The 22,200-nt window shown below is 42.8% G+C and overlaps 1 long non-coding RNA gene across 1 annotated transcript; it reads left to right on the top strand.

Moving 5' to 3' along the window:
• Window positions 1–5,496: 5,496 nt before the first annotated feature.
• Window positions 5,497–21,997, top strand: LOC144684973 (uncharacterized). The gene is made up of 3 exons (XR_013577599.1): window positions 5,497–5,523; window positions 9,299–9,450; window positions 19,938–21,997. It is a non-coding gene; the product is annotated as an uncharacterized LOC144684973 (long non-coding RNA).
• The last annotated feature ends 203 nt before the right edge of the window (window positions 21,998–22,200 follow it).

Raw genomic sequence — 22,200 nt, forward strand, 5'->3', positions numbered from 1 at the left:
ACTAAGTTGAGAGGGCAGACAAGGCCTTGGTTTAGCATCTCCTGCAAAAGTTGGCACCTCCAACAGGACAGCACTCCCTACAATACCATTTTAGATTTTTGTGCTCAAGTCTCTGAAGTGGGACTTTGAACTCACCACCTTCTGACTGAGTGATGAAAGTGCAACCCACTGAACCACATCTGATAGTAAGTGATTGGTATCGTTAAATATCAACCATGCAGGGTATCCAGGCACTCAATGTGCACCACTTGTTGGCAGCAAAAAACTGAAAATAGAATAAAACTGCCTTTATCAAGACTCCTAAACATGATTTTAAGGAAGTAATGTCATCTTGAGTTAGATAAGGATTATAACCTAGAACAAGAACCACTTTATTTATATAGCACCTTTAACATGGCAAAACATCCCAAGGCACTTCACAGGAACATTATTAAACAAAATTTAACACTGAGATACGAGGAGATATTAGGCAAGATGACCAAAAGATTGGTTAAAGAGATAGATTTTAACAAGTATCTTAAAGGATGAAAGAGGAGTAGAGAGATGGAGAGGTTTGGAAGAAAATTCCAGAGCTTAGGGCCCAAGTAGCTGAAGGCACAGCCAACAATGGTGGAGTGATTAAAATGAGGGTTTATTAAGAGGCCAGAACTGGAGGAACGCAGATACCTCAGAGGATTATAGGGCTGGAGTAGATTACACAAATTGTCAAGCTTGGTTTATGTTGCCACCTAGAAAGATAGACATAGCATTTTTCTCAGACACAATTCTCAGAAACACTTCACAACAATTCACACAATTTGAAGGCACCTTTGTTTTGAAGTAAACATGGCAACCACGTTGCAAACGGTCCTCCCACAGAATGCCCAGTTAATTTGAATTTGTGGCATTGATTGAGGGAGGAATGTTGATTGGGACAGTAGAAGCATTCACTGATTTTCAGATAGTGCCATGGAATTTCTGATGTCCGTGGGAAGAGTCAAAAGAACAATGTTCCATCAGTAATCCAATGGATTGTCAGCCTTGTTCAGGTACTCAAGTCCCATAGTGGAGCTTGAACACATGCCTTTCTGAATTGGAAAGCTAGCAAATAAACCAAGCTGACAATGTTTAGTCTAAACCTATGTATAAGGCAACTTCCATGGAGGAGTTCTCTTTTTTTAAACATGGCCCAATGTCAATATTATTCCATAATTCCACCAGTACTTAGGGACTGGACTGTTGAATGGGTTCACTGACATCGTATTCTTATCTACTTGGACTTCCAGAAGGCCTTTGACAAGGTGCCGCACAGGAGGCTGCTCAGAAAGATAAGAGCCCATGGTGCTAGAGGCAAGGTACTAGCATGGATAGAAGATTGGCTGTCTGGCAGGAGGCAGAGAGTGGGGATAAGGGGGTCCTTCTCAGGATGGCAGCCGGTGACTAGTGGAGTTCCGCAGGGGTCAGTGTTGGGACCACAACTTTTCACTTTATACATTAATGATCTAGATGAAGGAACTGAGGGCATCCTGGCTAAGTTTGCAGATGATACAAAGATAGGTGGAGGGACAGGTAGTATTGAGGAGGCCGGAGGCTGCGGAAGGATTTGGACAAGTTAGGAGAATGGGCAAAGAAGTGGCAGATGGAATACAACGTGGGGAAGTGTGAGGTCACGCACTTTGGTAGGAAGAATAGAGGCATAGACTATTTTCTAAATGGGGAGAGAATTCAGAAATCTGGAGTGCAAAGGGACTTGGGAGTCCTAGTCCAGGATTCTCTTAAGGTTAACTTGCAGATTGAGTCGGTAGTTAGGAAGGCAAATGCAATGTTGGCATTTATTTCGAGAGGACTAGAATATAAAAGCAGGGATGTGCTGCTGAGGCTTTATAAGGCTCTGGTCAGACCACATTTTGAATATCGTGAGCAATTTTGGGCCCCGTATCTCAGGAAGGATGTTCTGGCCCTGGAGAGGGTCCAGAGGAGGTTCACGAGAACGATCCCAGGAATGAAAGGCTTAACATATGAGGAACGTTTGAGGACTCTGGGCCTATACTCGATGGAGTTTAGAAGGATGAGGGGGGGATCTGATTGAAACTTACAGAATACTGAAAGGCCTGGATAGAGTGGACGTGGGGAAGATGTTTCCATTAGTAGGAGAGATTAGGACCCGAGGGCACAGCCTCAGAGTAAAGGGAAGACCTTTTAGAACAGAGATGAGGAGAAACTTCTTTAGCCAGAGAGTGGTGAATCTATGGAATTCATTGCCACAGAAGGCTGTGGAGGCCAGGTCATTGAGTGTATTTAAGACCGAGATAGATAGGTTCTTGATTGGTAAGGGAATCAAAGGTTACGGGGAGAAGGCGGGAGAATGGGATTGAGAAACTTATCAGCCATGATTGAATGGCGAAGCAGACTCGATGGGCTGAATGGCCTAATTTCTGCTCCTATGTCCTATGGTCTATTTTTATCTTACCTGTTACAGCTTTCTTAAATCAGATAAAATGGTATTGAGTGTTACTTAGCTATAAATTAGAGAGCAATATGAGGCTATATTAAAGTTATGCGAAGAGAAATATTCCATTTAATTTTAGTCATTCATAACATTCTTCAGGGAAGCAAACATATGAACGTACGAAGTAGGAATAGAAGTAGGTCATTTGGCCCCTCAAGCCTGTTCCACCTTTCAATAAGATCATGGCTGATCTGTGTTTCTAGTTTCATATTCCTATCTACCCCTGATTACTTTTGATTTCCTTACCTAACAAGAATCTACTGAACAATACACTGAACAATTTCTCCTTTAACTCCTCTCACTTCCTCCAAATAAAAGGTGTGGCTATGGGTACCCGCATGGGCCCCAGCTATGCCTGTCTTTTTATGGGGTATGTGGAACATTCCTTGTTCCAGTCCTACTCCGGCCCCCTCCCACAACTCTTTCTCCGGTACATCGATGATTACTTCGGTGCTGCTTCATGCTCTCGTCGGGACCTGGAAAAATTTATTAATTTTGCTTCCAATCTCCACCCCTCCATCATCTTCACATGGTCCATCTCTGACAATTCTCTTCCCTTCCTTGACCTCTCTGTCTCAATTTCTGATGATAGACTGTCCACCAATATCCATTACAAGCCTACCGACTCCCACAGCTACCTCGACTACAGCTCCTCACACCCCGCTTCCTGTAAAGACTCCATCCCATTCTCTCAGTTCCTTCGCCTCCGTCGCATCTGTTCTGATGACGCTACCTTCAAAAACAGCTCCTCTGACATGTCCTCCTTCTTCCTTAACCGAGGTTTTCCATCCACGGTCGTTGACAGGGCCCTCAACCGTGTCCGGCCCATATCCCGCGCATCCTCCCTCACGCCTTCTCCTCCTTCCCAGAAACATGATAGGGTCCCCCTTGTCCTCACTTATCACCCCACCAGCCTCCGCATTCAAAGGATCATCCTCCGCCATTTCCGCCAACTCCAGCATGATGCCACCACCAAACTCATCTTCCCTTCACCCCCCTTGACGGCATTCCGTAGGGACCGTTCCCTCCGGGACACCCTGGTCCACTCCTCCATCACCCCCTACTCCTCAACGCCCACTTATGGCACCTCCCCATGCCCACGCAGAAGATGCAACACCTGCCCCTTCACTTCCTCTCTCCTCACCGTCCAAGGGCCCAAACACTCCTTTCAAGTGAAGCAGCATTTCACTTGCATTTCCCCTAACTTAGTCTACTGCATTCGTTGCTCCCAATGCGGTCTCCTCTACATTGGAGAGACCAAACGCAAACTGGGCGACCGTTTTGCGGAACACCTGCGGTCTGTCCGCAAGAAAGACCCAAACCTCCCTGTCGCTTGCCATTTTAACACTCCACCCTGTTCTCTTGCCCACATGTCTGTCCTTGGCTTGCTGCATTGTTCCAGTGAAGCCCAACGCAAACTGGAGGAACAGCACCTCATCTTCCGACTAGGCACTTTACAGCCTTCTGGGCTGAATATTGAATTCAACAACTTTAGATCTTAAACCCCCCTCCCCCCATCCCCACCCCGTTTCTTTTCCCCCCCCACCCGCCTTTTTTTTCAATAATTTATATAGATTTTTCTTTCCCCACCTATTTCCATTATTTTTAAATCTAAAACTAAAACCTTTAGTCTTTCCACCCCACCCCCACTAGAGCTGTACTTTGAATATCCTGTCTTGCATTCTTAATTAGCACTTTTCTCAGACAAAGACCACCACCTTCAACACCTCTTTGACCCTTTTGTCTCTGACATCTTTTGATTATCTGCTCACACCACACCCTCAATGTGTCTCTTCCCCCCCACCCACCTTAAACCAATTTATATTTCTCCCTTGTTGAAACTATGCTTCAGTTCTGCTGAAGGGCCATGAGGGCTCGAAACGTTGACTGATTTCTTCTCCGCCGATGCTGCCAGACTTGCTGAGTTTTTCCAGGTAATTCTGTTTTTATTTTGTTTTGGATTTCCAGCATCCGCAGTAGCTTTTAGCTTTTTGTAAGAATCTATCCACCTTTGCCTTAAAAATATTCAGTGACCAATCTCCATTACCTTCTGAGGCAGAGAATTCCAAAGTCACACAACCCTCAGAGAAAAAAATTCCCCTCATCTCTGTCCTATAAAGGTGACCCCTAGTTTTGGACTCACCCACAAGAGGAAACAGCCTTTCCACATCCACCTTGTCAAGACCATTCAGGATCTTATATACTTCAATCAAGTCACCCCCTCACTCTTCTAAACTCCAGTGGTAACAAGCCCAGCCTGTCCAACCTATCCTCATAAGACAACCTGCTCATTCCAGGTATCAATTTAGTAAACCCCCTCTGAACCAGCTCCGACACATTAAATCCTTCTTCAAATAAGGAAACCAAAACTGCGCACAGTATACCAGGTGCAGTCTCACCAATGCCCATACCCAGTCTGGCCCATGTGACTCCACTCCGACACCAATGTGGTTGACTCTTAACAACCCTCTGAAGTGGGCTACCAAGCCATCTAGTTGTAACTAGAGATGGGCAATTAATGCCAACCATATCGGTGATGCTAGCATTTACAGGATAAAATAAAAAATGCAGAGAAACAAAGCAGCCATGCTTATTAGTGCAAAAGTATATTTGTGTTTTATTATTGCCCCTGTCTATATGATTATTTAGTCGTATTATTGCCTTGTCTATATGATTTAGCTCTATTACTGCCCACTCTATATGGTTATTTAGTTCAATTATTCACTGATTATACTATTTGATTGTAATATTGCTCCCATCTTACATGTTTCTCCATTACTGCCCCGTCTATATGATTATTTATTTCTACTATTCCCATTGTCTATATTATTATTATTTAGTTGCATTATTACCCCCGTCTAGGCGATTGTTTAATTGTAGCGTTGCCTCTATAATCACATTTAGCAATCCTCCTCGCTCAGGCGCATGCGTCACCCCCACCCCCGCTCCGCCCCGCTCCGCTCCAATTTGGACGCGCGCTAGGGGAGCCGCCGAGGCACCACCAAGGAAGGGGACCTGACGGGCCGGAGCCGGCGGTGAGTCGATTCGATTCGATTCGGGTCGGGTCGGGTCGGGTCGGGAAGGCCAGTGGAAAAAGGCACCGGCTGACCGAGGGGGTGTTTGAAATAGCAGCGGGTTGATCGGTATAGCTTTCGGAGCCGCCATCAGAATGAGCGCGAGGCGTTTAATCGGTCGGTCGGTCGGTCGAGGGAGGTGTTGTGGGCACCTCAGAGCCCCGGATAGGAGGCGGCCGGTATGGGGGGGATCCCGGGTGTGTGGGTCGGTTGGACGCCTGGTGTTTACCAGGCCGTGGTGCGGCCTCGAGACGGTGTGTGTGTGACCCCCCGACAACCTCCAGCTCTTTCAGTTGCTTCTCTCGGGATGTGCACACACACACACACACACACGGAGCGTGGAAGCGAGAGGCCTGAGTCCCACCACCAGCATCTTTAAATTACAAGAGAAATAGAAAATAACTTGCCTCTGAGGGGCCTCGGGTATTTTTTTTTGAAAGTGTAGCACCGAGGGTGTACCGGCACCAACCGCCCCTTAAGTCTTGCAGCCATTCAAGAAGGCGGCGGTTGAGAGCAATTCGGGCTGGGCCCAGCCAGCGACGGCCCCACGCTCCCTGAAGGCATTTGATGACCGCCAATTTTGGTGTGCAGAAGGATCCCACAAGTTGCATTACGATAACGATTAAATGGTTTGCTTTTTACCAACGTCTGTTCAACCGTTTGAAAAATATTGGCCAAGTCACTCTTCTGCTCTTTGAGTAATGCCACTGGAATGAGGGTAGACGGGGTGGGTGGGGCACCGTTTAAGGTAAAAGCAAAAAAACTGCGGATGCTGGAAATCCAAAACAAAAATAAAAATAGCTGGAAAAACCCAGCAGGTCTGACAGCATCTGCGGAGAGGAAGACAGTTAACGTTTCGAGTCCCTATGACTCTTTAACACTTTTCTATTTTTCCTTAGTTCTGATGAAGGGTCATGCGGGCTCGAAACGTCAACTGTATCCCTCTCCGCAGATGCTGTCAGACCTGCTGATTTTTTTTCCAGGTATTTTTTATTTTTGCCTCCTTTTTAAGGTCTCATCCAAAAGGTGACACCTCTTGAGTGCAGAATTTCCCCTAGCGCGTCCAGAGAGGTGCAGGGAACTGTGCATACGCAGCAGGCAACCAAGGGAGGATTGCTAAATAACATTGGAGCCATATCTGACGCTAAAGGGAAAATTGGATAAATATTTGAACTAGGGAAGGTGGTGCGTGTTGGGAGGAGAGAGAAAAAAGAGCAGGGCGGTAGCAAGTAATTTTGTATTGGTGCCTGCAGGGTGAATGAGCTAACTGATGATGGCAGTGTAGTACAGATGGCCATTCAAGTGGCAGGAGTGAAGAGAAATGTGACAGTGATAGGGAACACTTTAGCCAGGGAGATAAATGCTGTTCTCTGCAGCTGCGTATGTTTTTTTTCTGCTTAGGGTCAGGATTAAGAACGTAAGAACATTTTACGGCTGGAGAAGATATTTGAGTAGGAGAGGGAGGATTCAGTTGTCATGGTACATGTAAGAACCAAGAATAGAGGTAGAACAAGGAATGTGTCTACTGGGAGAGTTTGAGGAGCTAGGGTTGAAATTAAAATGCAGAATCTCTCTAGATTGTAACTTGAGCCATACGTAAATTGGCACCAGGACAGACAGATTAGGTTATAATGTGTGGCTGAAAGAATGATGTGTGGCTGAAAGAATGATGTGAGGAGTGAGTTTCACTTCATGGGACTCAGTACTCAGGAAAGAGAACCTGTTGGGATGGGCTCCACTTAAACTAGACTGGGACCAGTGTCCTTTCATTCATGTGGGCATCGCTAGCTAGGCCAGCATTTATTGCCTATCCCAAACTGTCCTTGAGAAGGCAGTGGTGCCTTCTTGAACTGCTGCAGTCCATGTGGTGTAGATACACCTACACTGCTGTTGGGAAGGGAGTTCCAGGATTTTGACCCAACGACAGTGAAGGAACGGCGATGTAGTTCCAAATCAGGTTGGTGTCTGGCTTGGAGGGGAACTTGCAGGTGGTGGTATCTGTTGCCCTTGTCTGTCTGGGTGGTAGAGGTCGCAGGTTTGGAATGCTGTCGAAGGAGTCTTGGTGGGTTACTGCAGTGTATCTTATAGATGGTACACACTGCTGCTACTGTTCGTCAGTGGTGGAGGGAGTGAATGTTTGTGGAAGGGGTGCCAATCAAGCGGGCTGCTTTGTCTTGGATGGTGTCAAGCTTCTTGAGTGTTGTTGGAGCTGCACTCATCTAGGCAAGTGGAGAGTATTCCATCATAGTCCTGACTTGTGCCTTGTATTTGGTGGATAGGCTTTGGGGAGTCGGGAGGTGAGTTACTGTCTGCAGAATTCCCAGCCTCTGACCTGCTCTTGTAGTCACAGCACCTATATGGCTAGACCAGTTCAGTTTCTGGCCAAAGGTAACTCCCCAGGATGCTGATGTCGATGTCCTGGTGAATCAAATAAGTAGGGCGATAGATCGGGTTTAAAGCCAATGAAGGTGGGTGTTGGGAGGATTCAGGAAAGGGAAAATTCAAAAGCAGTAAGAGAAATGCCAGACTGTTGAACAAAGTGGCGATTTTGGTAAAAAAAAATAAGCAGAATGGGTCAGCAAAAGACAGTGAGCTTAAAGGAAATAGGACATTAGAGATAGTAGACAAAAGTTAAAGCTAAAAGTGCCATATCTTAGTGAAGCATTTGCAACAAAATAAATGAAGTAATAGCACAGATGGAAATTAATGGGTTTTAATGGGGGAGGCAATGGCATAGTGGTATTGTCGCTGGATTAGTGACCCAGGGTAATGCTCTGGGGACCCGGGTTCAAATCATTTCTGCTGAAGGGTCATGAGGACTCGAAACGTCAACTCTTTATTTTCTTCCCCGCCGATGCTGCCAGACCTGCTAAGTTTTTCCAGGTAATTCTGTTTTTGTTTCGGATTTCCAGCATCCGCAGTAGTTTTTTGTTTTTATCTAAGTGTCAGGCAGTGACCATCTCCAACAAGAGAGAATCCAACCATTGCCCCTTGATGTACAATGACATTACCATCACTGAATCCCCCACTATCAACATCATCCTGGGGGTTACCATTGACCAGAAACTGAACTGGACAAGCCATATAAATACTGTGGCTACAAAAGCATGTCAGAGGCTAGGAATAGTCCAACAAGTAACCCATCTCCTTACTCCCCAAAGCCTGTCCACCATCCACAAGTTCATAACATCTAACATCTTGACAACCATATTGGTCAATTGCATGTTCACACAATTCTTGACAGTACCGGCCGTCTAGACCTGGTTCCCATACAAATGGAGGTAGGTCCATCCAGCCTGGAACTAAATTGATACCTGGCCCCAATAAATTGTATGTGAGGACCAGGGAGTCTGACACAACCGTGATGTTACATATATAATATCATGTGCCCAGTCATACACACCCCTGATATCCGGATTACCGGACGAGTCTTCCGAAGAAGTAAGGTTCATGTCCTCGGGGGTTTGTTAGGGTGCATCCGGCCCATCCCCAATATAATATCTACATCCAGCCGTCCTAATCTCACATATGTTACTGCCCCGTTCCTTGAGGATGGTATCCACCCACTGGCATCTGGGTGCCATGAATCTGACGGGAACCCCAGGTTTTTCAAGTGTCAGATTTAGTGTATGAATCCCTTATGTAGTTATGGCTTGTGGCTGGTAGATGTTACCCTGTCAGATATCCAGAGATTTGGTTTCTTAATCCATTCCTCTTCCCCCCCCCATTTTGGCAGTCGGACATACTGCCCGGGAGTAAGCATATGTTGCCGTCCACGTTGACTGTGGGGGCTTCCCAGGCTGTTGTTAGTCTGCTGGCAAACATCAGGCCTACCTACCTGAAAAAGGAGCTGATGTTGATGTCTTCTATCATCTGGGTGACCGCTTGGTAATTCATCATTTATCTTTAACTGTGCGTAATGCCTCCATTTACTTCCTGTTTTCATACCTATTAGCGCATATGTATCACCTGTCATAATTACCTCATACGGCCCATGCCGCCTAGGGGCGAATCTGGCTCGGTCTGGGGTTGACCTTCACCATTATCTTAGCCCCCCTGCCACTTGGGAAACTTTGTGTCGCTCATCTGATTTTACCGTGTCCAGATCTTTAGCCACCTGCCTGTCCCTAACCTTTCGCCTCAGTTAGTGCAATTGCTTGCTCATTTCTCCCATGTACTCCCATACCTCCCCTTTAAGGGGGACCGCGTCTCCTCCCCCCCACTATGACTCCTTCAGGTAATTGCATGGCCCTACCCGTCATTAACTCGAATGGGGTGAATCCAGTGGGGGTTGCCCTGAGACGCATTAGGGTGCAAGGTAGGACCTGTGCCCAGCCATTTTCTGGATCGCCTTAGCCAGGGAGGCCTTTAAAGTTCAATTCATCCTTTCTCCATTCCTGAGCTTTGGGGATGGTATGGAATGTGGAACTTCTGCTTAATACCCAAGTTTCTTTTATTACCTTCCCTGTGAAATGGGTACCTTGATCAGAATCCACTTGGGTGGGCACTCCCCACTGGGGTAGTATCTCTTCTACCATAATTTTTGCCACCATGGTGGCTGAACAATCCCGAGTGGGGAATGTTCCACCCAGCAAGTAAATTGGTCAATTATGACCAAACAGTATCGCTTTCATTTGGACATCGGGAGGGGTCCAGTGAAATCAATTTGGATTTGTTCCCAGGGGCATGGTTGGTACTGAATTTTTACCGCTCTCCCGGAGTTATGCTATGTGCACAAATTATACATTGGTAATACTGTGCTACCTCTTCCCATCCCTTTCCACATCCCTTTCCACCACCAGCGTCGGCTCACCAGGTCTAACATATTATTATGCCCTGTGTGTTGGTTACCTTAGTATATTTCTAATAGGGTCTGGCGAACACTCCTGGGTGCTATGACCTAGCCCTCCTTCCTCCATACCTCGTCTGGGTCCCTTTGTGCCCCCCGCACTCCTTCCAGTCCACTATCTCCTGCTGCTGTCCCACGTCGAAACTCAATTCCCTAAGCTGTCTACACAACTCTACAATGCACCTTCTTATCCTATCTTTCAATGGCTCAGTATCTTCACTTCCAGTGGCAGTTCTCTCTGGGAGTCGCTTAACTTTGCATGTGATCATGGTGTTAATCCTGTGGTCTTACTTTTTGTAGCTCGCAAGCACATTAATATAGTCAGTTATGCATCTGTTTAGCCTTTTTCCAGCTTTCCCTTTACCTGTATCCATCTTGTGGTAAGTTAAGTATTATTCCTCCTTACCCTTTAATTGCCTTTACGACAAATTCCTTATACTTTTACCTTTAAGTTTTTTTTCCCTCTGACCATGATCATCCTAAAATCCTCTTGAGGTCAGTTTCTTTATTGTCTTGATCATTTAAAATGCTTCCTTACTCTTTAGGCTATATCAACCATTCCCTGTCAACGGGGATCTCTGTCTCTAGATCTTTGCTTATCTCCCCCTGTGCAGTTCCAATGTCTCAGGTGATGGCCAGATTATCAAATTCAGTTCTCTTAAAACAGTTTGTATATTGTGCCGCCTTTCCCTAACTCTATGTCCTACCCTTAATCATTTCCTCATACCATTTTGCACATGCAATAGCTACCCTCTTATCTCATTCAGGTTGACTGGAGAGACTTTACAGTCCAATAAAGTATTCTCATAACATTTTTAAAACAGAAATCAGGCATTAATATGTTTTGCTTCCTTATCTTCTTCCCAAACAACATTTTATTTTCTCAAAGTAACCCACTAGATTGTGTCTGACCTTTTTTCATTTTAGAATTATCCCAGATTCATTAACTCAGCCAAAATTGGATTTCTGCCAAACTTTGTCAAGGTCTTGAGCTTAACTTTATATTTTGGGAACAGGCTTATAAATACAAAAGCTTGCCGCATTTGAATTAGTGTCAGTTGTTGTCAAATCTTTTTCGAATAAAAATTCCCTTTTGAGAACTTTATCGGAAACCACACCACAATTTTTGAAAACTTTGTAAGAACTGTAATTTACACTATCAAAATTAAAACTACCTCTTTCTCTTGTGTATAAATTTGTATCCAGATTGAAAGTCCCACATGTTTATCAACACATTCTTTATCTTGGATAGCATCCTAGTTATTCAAAAATAACCTGCTAAATTACACTGCACTTTTCACATCTCAAGATTGTCCCAAATTCAAATAACAGTGCTGTTGAGATACAGATTTCCTTTCATACTTAATTCATCTCTTTCTTCAAAAGAAACCCCTTTTTATCAATTGAAACCACTTGGACCGTGTGTATATGTCTTTTGGTTTTCTTAGGGTCCTTTTGAATTTCAGATAATTTTTTTTTCCTCAGAATTTTTAGAATACAACTCGTATGAGCTGAAATTAATTAATCAATCAAAATCAGCTTGGAAGCTGGTGGAAAGAGTTACTCCTTCCTATTCTGCAAGGGGGTGCTACAAAGGCTGGTTCATCTCAAACAAAGGAAAACCCTGTTTTATCTTTACAATACCTTCAAATTATGATTTTTGCCAGAAATCTCAACTCGAACCTTATACTCAAAACATTGGAATGTTTGAGTATACTTTTCCTTTAAACTAACATGGGGCTTTTGACTCTAAAATGCTGAACTCCACACACACATGGCAATTTAGGGTGGAAAACATGTTAAAGCTCACATACAAATGCTTCCTTGCACACAAACACACACATATGTAAAGGTATGTATTTACATTCTTATAACATTGAACTTAACGACTTAAAAGTTTCATACGCTAAACTAAACTTCAAGCAGCAGTGAGGGGAATAAAGGGATCTTGGAGGCTCCACATACAGGGACAATCAAACCAACTGAAGCTCTCATTTCCTCTGCTCCTGCCTGTCGCTGCTCATTAAACCCACTATAGGTACCCTCCCTTTCTCTTTCTCTCTCTCTCTCTTTCCAGCACAAACAGCTCTTGCAACTTAGATCAATTCATTTTTTAAGTTATTTATCAAAAATTCTGTGGGGGACCTTTCAGGTCCCAATCGACCTTCCACACATTCTTAATTAGTTTATCATTTTAAATATTCGTTTTTTATGCTTACAGGTGAGGTGGAGTGACATTGTCCCTTCCCCTCCCCACTCTTATGAACTCGCCTTACCGCCCACACTCCTTGTCCAACGTGAATCGTCTGGGAATATTTTTCAACCCTTGAAATAATACTGACCGGATCATGATTCCGCCCTCAGGGTGGGTCTTTTTCGGCAGCTGCCATTTTTCGTATACCTAGCTCGCTATCAGCCTCCTCTCTCTTTTCTTCATGCACTTCTGGATCTGCCTTTTGCCCACTCTTCTAGTCCGACGCGAATCGTCCGGGAGTATTTTTCAAACCCTTGAAATAATACTCAGCAGATCATGATTCTGCCCTCAGGGTGGGCCTGACAGATCCTGTCCACTGCGCCACTTGAAGGGAGAGTTCAGTCACCCTCCTCGTGTTCCTTTATTCACCGGTTTATTTGAGCGTATGCAAGCATATGTACGTATCCTCCTTCGATCACGCACAAGTAACTACGTGTCAGGGTTCTTATACGTTTCTGGAGATTCATTTTAATTTAATTAAATCTAACACGAGTCGTGATTGCATTGAAATTCACCAATCAGCTATTTACACAAAAGGTATACTGCCCTATTACAGTGAGACAGTTTTTTTGTTAAACAGATTAAAAGCTTGCCCTTCCCCTATTTACACAGTTTCACACTGAACAAAGCATATTTTGTGACTGATCAAGGACACCCACCCTGTCTGATTCTGTTGACAGCTGCGTTTTGCTTCTTTACCACACATGACTTCTTGACCTTATGTTTGCTTAAACACAAATCCTCTGTGCCTTCCCTCTTTCACTTCCAGGACATGCAAATATGCCACGTTGCAAGCCTGACTGACAATCTTAAATTGGTTGTCAACGTAATTCTTAGCACACTGAGGATTATTTAGAAAATGTTGTCCAATCATGGAATCACATCTAATGTTGGACACTGTTTTTGAATTTTGCAAGCACAAGCTGGTTGGGTACAGTCTGTACCTTGGGCCCGTTGCGAACAGCGACTGGGACATGCTGTTTGATACGATCCACCAGTCTTTGGGATGTACGGCCTACATACCTAGCATCACACTGGCACTGAAATTCATGTACCTCATTACTTGTTTATGTGATAGGCAGAACATCCTTTTGGCTTGATGGCAGCATCCTGTTAGTGGCGAATATCACTCGTGTTGCTACTACATAGTAGCAGCATGAAACAGCTAGCTATACCTGTTTGCTCAAAGCTTTGAGATACCTTGCCTTTCCAGCATAATCTGCGATAGCCTGAGCACTTTTCAGGGGCGAAAGTGATGGCCCTTAGACATGGCTCTTTTTTCAGCAATTTTAATTATTTGTGTACTTGGTCCCCCAAGTGTTCTTTGGATCACCACTGTTTTTAACTTTTCACTATTTAGAAAGTACCTTGCTCTATCCTTTTTTGGTCCCTCATATTTACCTACATTGAAATCCATTTGCCACAATTTCGCCCATTCACATAATCTCTCAATATCTCTTTATTAATTTTGTAATTAATTTTGCTTTGTAATTTTACTACTTCATCTACAGTTCTTTCAGTACTGCCTATGCTTGTGTCATTGGCAAATATAGATATGTGGCTGTCGATCCCATCATCTTGTTCATTAATAAGCACTGAATAATTGAGGCCCCAACATAGATTCTTGTAGATCAGCACTGGTCACATCTTGCCAATTAGAGTCCATGCCATTTATCCTTATTCTCTGTCTCCTTCCACTCAACCAAATCCTAACCAAACCAATCATTTGCCTTCAATTCTTGAGAAAGATATGCACAATTTTCCAGTCTAAAGGAATGATTCATAAGTGCAGAGAACTTTGAAGCTTATAGTTAGGACATCTGCAATGTTCTCACCTTTTTCCTTTAAAACTCTGAGATGAAAACCATCTAGTCTTGGGGATTTGTAACTCTTTATTGCCATTATTTTCTTCATTGCTGTTATTTTTCTTATATTAAATTTAGTGAGTCCCTGTACATAAGAGCAGGAGTAGCCCATCGAGCCTGCTCCACCATTCGATATGATCATGGCTGATAATCCACTTCATGCCTTTTTCCCACACGATCCCCATATCACTTTAGGTCATTGGCATTTCGAAATCTGTCAATCATTATTTTAAACATACTCAGTGACTGAGCTCCCACAGCCCTCTGGGGTAGAGAATTCTAAAGATTCACAAACCTCTTTGAGGAAAATAAATTCTCCTCATCTTGGTCCTAAGTGGCATGCCCCTTATTCTGAAATTGTATCCTCTGGTTCTAGACTCCCCAACAAGGGGAAACATCTTACCTGCATCTACCCTGTCTATCCTTTTAAGTATTTTATAGGTTTCAATGAGATCACCTCTCATAGAGATTACAGGCCCAGTTTCCCCAATCTCTTTTCAGAGGACAGTCCTGCCATCCCAGGAACAAGTCTGGTGAACCTTCATTGTACTCCCTCTATGGCAATAATATCCTTCCTGAAATACAATGATGATGGCAGGATGGGTGATGTGGGAGCTGCTGGACACCAAGCTGATCCAGAGCAAACACATCTGTAGCAAGTGTTTGTATCTCGAGGAACTTCGGATCCGAGTTAAGGAGCTGGAATCTGAGCTGTAAACATTGTGCCACATCAGGGAGGGGGAAAGTTACCTGGACATTTTGTTCCAGAAGACGGTCACGCCCCATAGATTAGGTAATTCGAATTTGGTCTGTGATCAGGGACAGGGGGGTTTGACTGCAGGTGAGGTAGGTATGGGGACCCAGGGGGTAGTGTTTGAGGAGCCTCAGCCCCTGCAATTGTCCAACAGTTACGAGGTTCTTGCAAGCTGGATGGACAAGAGCTGGGACTGCAGGGAGGATGAGCAAACTTACCACAGCACCGTGGTACAGGGAGCCATTCAAGTGGGGGGAGGAAATAGGAATGTAGGAGTGGTAGGGGATAGTATAATTAGGGGGATAGATACTGGTCTCTGCAGCCATGAGTGTGAGTACCAAAGGTTGTGTTGCCTGCCAAGTGCCAGGGTTAAGGACATCGCCTCAGGGCTGGAGAGGAACTTGGAGTGGGAGGAGAGGGATCCAGTTGTCATCGTCCACATTGGTACCAACAACATTGATAGGACTAGAAAGGAGGTTCTGCTGAAAGAATTTGAACAGTTAGGAACTAAATTAAAAAGCAGAACCTCCAAGGTAAAAATCGAGGGATTATTACCTGAGCCACGGTCAAAATGGCATAGCGTAAATAAAGTCAAGGAGTTAAAAGTGTGCCTCAGAGATTGGTGTGGGAGGAATGAGTTTCCGTTCATGGGGCACTGGCATCAGTACTGGGGTAGAAGGGAGTTGTTCCGGTGGGACGGGCTTCTCTTGAACAGTGCTGGAACCAATGTCCTGGCGAATCAAATAACTAGGGCTGTAGAAAGGACTTTAAACTAAATAGAAGGGGGCAGGGTTCAGGAAAGGGGATACGTAGGCTTACAAAGCAAAAGGATATGGCAGCATTGCAGGGCAGCTATGTAGGTAATGATATCCAGTGTGTGGAAGAAGGATTGTTGGAAGGGGATAAACCAACCATGGTTAACCAAGGAAGTTAAGGAAGGAAAAACATACAATCTGGCAGTGGTAAGCCAGAGGATTGGGAAAGTCCTAAAAACCAACAGAAGATGACCAAAAAAAAGGGAGAAAATAAACTTTGAGGGTAAACTAGCAAGTGATATAAAAACAGACAGTAAGAGCTTCTTTAAATGTATAAAAAGGAAGAGAGAGGCCAAAGTCAATATAGGCCCCATAGAGAATGAGTCTGGGGAAATAATAATGGGGAACCAGGAAATGGCAGAGGAGTTGAATAAATACTTTGCATCAGTCTTCAACGTAGAAGCCACTGATAGCAGCATACCAAATATACTAAATAATCAAGGGGCAAAGGTGGGGGAATGAAATAAATACAATAACTATCACTAGAGAATAAGTACCAGGAAATTAATGGGGCTAAAGGCCAATAAGTGACCTGGACCTGATGGGTTGCATCCTAGGATATTAAAGGAAATAGCTGCAGAGTTAGTGGATGCACTGGTAGTAATCTTCCAAGAGTCCTTAGATTCTGGAAAAGTTCCAGAGGATTGGAAAATTGCTAACACCCTTACTCAAAAAGGGAGGGAAACAAAAAATAGGTAACTAAAGGGCAGTTAGCTTAACATCCATCATTGGGAAAATGTTAGAGTCTATTATAACTGATGTAATAGCAGAGCATTTAGAAATGCATAAAATAATTAAGCAGAGTCAGCATGCCTTCATGAAGGGTAAATCATACCTGACAAATTTATTAGAATTCTTTTGAGGAGGTAACAAGCAGGATAAATAAAGGGGAACCAGTAGATGTAATACATTTGGATTTCCAAAAGGTGTTTGATAAGGTACTGCACATAAGGCCACTTAATAAGACAAGAGTCCATGGTGTTGGAGGTAGTATATATATATATATATATATATAGTATATAACCCCCACTGATTCTAGATTTTTGCTTTGCTCCTAATCCTGATGGCGCATGTCAGAAATCTTGACTTACCGGATCAGTGGATGAAATATTTTGGCTACATTTCTGACTTGCTCTGGCAGGTAAGGCTTTCCAGGAGTCAGGGCTTGTTAAATTAATCCTTGTAAATGTAGCATTGATCAGTACAAGTTGCAACTACTACTTGCTGACTCTACAGTTGTAGTTGAAATGCATTTTCAAAGAACTTAACAAAATCTGAACTAGTTGAATTAAAAAGCATAGCAAATACTAAAGGGATACCCAAACCCTAGTAGGAAGACTTTAAACTTCAGTTTACATCATGAAGTCACAATACTGTGCACAAAAACATTTTTGAGCTAGGAAACTTTGATGAGGTTAAAAAGCCTTTTGTGCGGATGAACAGGACATGTGCCGACCTGACTTCTTTTGTGTTTGTATTTCAACTTTGCTGTGGATAATAACAATAGTGGATCAGGTGAGTTCTCCCTCATGACAAAGCCCCACTGCTTTACAGTTTTCACAGAAATTGAAATACTGCAATGGAATTCAATCCCCAAATGCACCAGTAAAAGTTATTGAATCTCACATGACTAAAAACAGAATGTGGTAATTTCAGTTGCCCTTAATCAGTGGCCATATGTGTCCCAATGATAAACCACTACTTGATGTAACACTGCATCATACAGACCAGAAAGAGACAGTCTTGATTCTCGGTCAATGTTTAGTTAAACACGAACAGTATAGGGGAGGTACAACTGGACTAGAGAAGGAAAAATTCAGCACCATCCTATTCCTGTCCCTACTCATTGATTGAAAGTTGTGTGGACTCTGGGTGAGATCAAGCTTGGTGAGTTGGCCTGCTTACCATTCACTACGCTTACACACAAAATGTATGCTTTACCACAGTGTCAGTGCTTTCAGTATCTATGGAATCATAGCCCAGAAAGAATCACTGCCTTCAAGAGAAGGGGAGACAAATTGAAGATGTAAGGTGACACCTAGAGAGCCCAAGTAAACGTTTATGAAATAATGCTACTTTTAGCCTATAGTTCAAATAGGTTTCTTTACTTTAGAAAGAGGATTTGGTAATTGCTGGAACAAAAATGTTCTCCTGGGAATGTGAGGAAATAGTTTTTTCCCCCACTGGTGTAAAATGCTTTAATTTTTTTTCCCAGTTACTGAAAGATAGATATGTCTAGTCAAATTGATTTCATGTATAGTACTGTGCTTACCATAGAATTACACAGCACAGAAACAGAAAATTCGGCCCATCGTGACTGTGCCAGCTCTCTGAAAGAGTTATGCAATTCTTTCCACTCCCCTGCCACATAACCATATTTGCCGATGGCACAAAGAAAGACAGAATGGTGAGCAGTGTAGATGGAAACATACGATTGCAAAAAAAATTTATAGATTATATGAATGGACAAAACAGTGGCAAATGGATTTCCATATAGGCAAATGTGAGGTCATCCACTTTGGACCTTTAAAAGGATAGAATGGGGTACTTTCTAATTGGTGAAAAGCTAGAAAGAGTGGAAAGACGTTGGGGTCGAGGTATGTAGGTCATTAAAATATCATCAGTAGGATCAGAAAGTAATCATAAAGGATAATGGAATGCTGCCCTTTATATCTACAGAATGAGGATTCAAGGATTGAAGGCATGCTTCAGCTATACAAAACTTGAGTTAGACCAAACCTGGAGCACTGAGTGTGGTTCTGGGCACTTTATCTTGGGTAGGATATATTAGTCTTGGAGGGAGTACAGCGTAGATTTACCAAAATGATACCTGGACACCGAGGTAGAGAGATTACACAAACTAGGATTGTATTCCTAGAATTTAGTAGATTAAAGAGTAGTTTGGTCAAAGTTTTCAAGATATTAAGAGGAACTGATAGGATAAAGAGAAACTATTTCTGCTGGTTGGGGAGTCTAGAAATATGGAAACATGGCTTAACAATTAGAGCCAGATCTTTCAGAATAGAAGTTAGGAAACACTTATGCATGCAAAGGATAGTAGAATTTTGGAGCTCCCTTCCCAGATGGATCCTTGATCAATTGTTAATTTTGAATCTGCTATTGATCGATTTTTGTGAACCAAAGCTATTAAGGGATATGGATGGGTCAACAGTGACTTTGGAACTCTCTACCTCAGAAGCGGAATCATTGAATATTTCCATGACAGAGGTAGATATATTCTTGTTAGGCAAGGGAATCAAAGGTTATCAGGGCTAGATGGCAATGTGGAAATCAAAACACAAGAAGATCAGCCATGATCTTACTGAATGGTGAAGCAGGCTCGAAGGGCTCAGTGGTCTACTCCTTTTCCTATTTCTTATGTTCTTATATATGGAATTGGATCACAGATCAGCCATGATCTTATTGAATGGCAGCACTAATTCAAGGAACTAAATAGCCTACTCCTGTTCCTATGTTTCTAATTCTAAGGGTAGCCAACCTTTCTCGGGACTCATTTTTCTGAACTAGCCACTAAAAAGTATGGGAAAGCAATGAGGGTGAAAACTGGCAGGGAAAGCACCTGATTCCTGCTTATTGTGTACCAACAATGATGTAAACTCAAATTAGGAGCTGAGTGGTGCGTTGGATTCGGCCTGCGTCTCACCTCTCTATGATGTTAAGTGTTAGTACTACATAGAAAGTTGAATAATTTCTTAGTAACTTTGCCTCTGAGTCAGCACTTCCTTTCTCCCACCTCCACTTGCAGAGAATTCCTGTTTGTAAGGACTCCTCAGCATCCAGCAGAAAGGTTTGTTGATTTTTTTTAAATTTTCTGCAGATGAAGCCTTAATCGCTGCAAGGGGAAATAATGGCCGCAAACCCTGAGACTGTTTCTTTGAAGATTCCTGCCCAGAAGACATCTCTCGTGCCCATAGATGAAGATAGAGACTCTGTGGAAGAGGATTGTGGCCACTGGCTGGGCTTTTGGTATGGCTGGTGGTTGTGTTGGTGGGCTGGGTTCCTCATTCTTTCTGTTCCTCTCAGTTTCTTCTTCGGTTTTCTGGGTCGAAAACTCTACTGTCTGATCTTAAAAGCATCCAGAAAGCTATGCTTATGTCCAATAAAATTGACATGCTGCTCTTCACTAATTAAGCGTTTAATGAAACAAGGAGACAAAGAGGAAGCGTACACTGAAGAAGGCTGTTCAGATTGGATCTCAAAATGGAAGAAGCAAATGCCAGGAATTGTCCTCGGTGCAGTTATTGGAGCCTGCCAGATAATAAATTGCATGCTTCGTCACTATGAAATTGGAGGAGCCATTTTTGGAATAATATTTGGATTTGTGTTAATGTCACTTAATGTTTATGTTCCTAAAATTGTGGCCTAACCTCAGTTTATATTCAAGTTGGGATCAAACATTTTCTTGCACCAAAGATGGACGTTGTGGATATTTACTGCTGCTAAAGCAATTAAAAGGAGTTGGACTGAATTACTCCCAAGCAGAAACACTTGTAACCTTTTTAAAGGTTACTTTAATAGATTGATAATCTCCAAAAATTTTATACTGTTACACTCTACTTGTTAGGTCCAACAGATGAGGTTTTTGGTCAAATACAGGGAGCTGATCTTTGCAGATTTTCTAAATGTTCAAGCTTGCAACACAGTGTACCATTTTTATATTGAGGCCAAATAATTTGTTTTTCCTTGCTCATAATGCAACAGGCTGTTTCTGATCTTGTAGAGAAAAATGACTATAAAAAACATCTCAGTAGTATCATGTAATGTCATCTTGAGGCAGTGTTTTAAAGATTTTGCATCTTGTGCCCTTGCAGTAAAAAACACTGCTATTTTTTTAGTGTCTCCACTCCTGCTGTAACCTTTAACAGCTTTGTGGAGGTCATCATGGCAAGTAATTTCCCCATTTAAATATTGTAGCAAGAATTTTAAAAGTGTACTAAATGTACCCACATTTTGCTTGTAAAGTACTTTTAAATATGTACAGAAGGCAGTTGAACCACATTGACTTTATCTCATGTGAAATGATATCCTATGCAGTGTTCACTTTTCTCACTGATACACCAGGGATTACATGGAACTTCAGAAATATATTAAAGATTTCATCCTTACCTTGATCTTTATGATCACTGTGTTAAATATGTCTGCCTTGGTGAATCAAGTATACTTAATTTTTGTTGCGAATGCATCAGGATAATTTAAGCATATTATTCTCTAATTAAAACAGAAAATGCTGAAAATACTCAGCAGGTCTGGCAGCATTTATGGAAAGAGAAACAGTTAATGGGCCATAACTGCCAAGCTCCCCAGCGTTGGATTGGGGGGGTACCCCAAAGATGTGCTGGGGAATCCCCATCGGAGGTTCCCAGGTAAGGGTTTGCTTGGTAATTGCCCAGAATCTCAGACTTCCTCTGGGAAATTGCCTTGCACTGGGAACCATCCAAAAATGTGATTTTAAATCTTCAGATGTTTCCAACTGTGTTGCATAAATAGTTACCCAGAAGAAGTTAGAAGAGAGGTTTTAATTCTTCTAACTTCTGGGTAACTATTGTAAAGTCCCAGACTGACACCTCCACAATGTAAATATATTATCTTGTGATCACAATATTCATTTACGTATCATAGGAGCAAACCTCACTTTTAAAATATCACTCCACCACCACCTGAACAGAGGAATCCAATCTGATCTTGTTGGGAAAGGTGGCTGAACGTCAAATGTTAAAATTCAAGAAAAACAGCTTCATTCTCAAATGTATACTGCATTAAAGCAAGAGTTGATGGCTGACTTTGAGTTCAGAACATTCTGACTATTTTGAGAAATTAAGTTATGCTGTCATTATGTATAAATGTATCAAAAGTAAAATGCCATTCTTTTTCTAAAAAGTGGAAAATATTACTTGCGTTTTTATTTAGCTCGCTTGATGCTCAGGTACATACAATTATTAAAGAGTGAGTATGATAAAAGACTCATAAGTGAAATGGATTGATGTTTTTGCAGGAGATTTACAAAAGCAGGAATTAATTGACGTCCTTAAAGATTTAAACGTGTAGAAATGGCTTATTTGTTGGTCGGAAGCTAATATTTT

This window comes from Cetorhinus maximus, chromosome 9, assembly GCF_964194155.1.
Source record: "Cetorhinus maximus chromosome 9, sCetMax3.hap1.1, whole genome shotgun sequence".
NCBI classification, from domain to species: domain Eukaryota; kingdom Metazoa; phylum Chordata; class Chondrichthyes; order Lamniformes; family Cetorhinidae; genus Cetorhinus; species Cetorhinus maximus.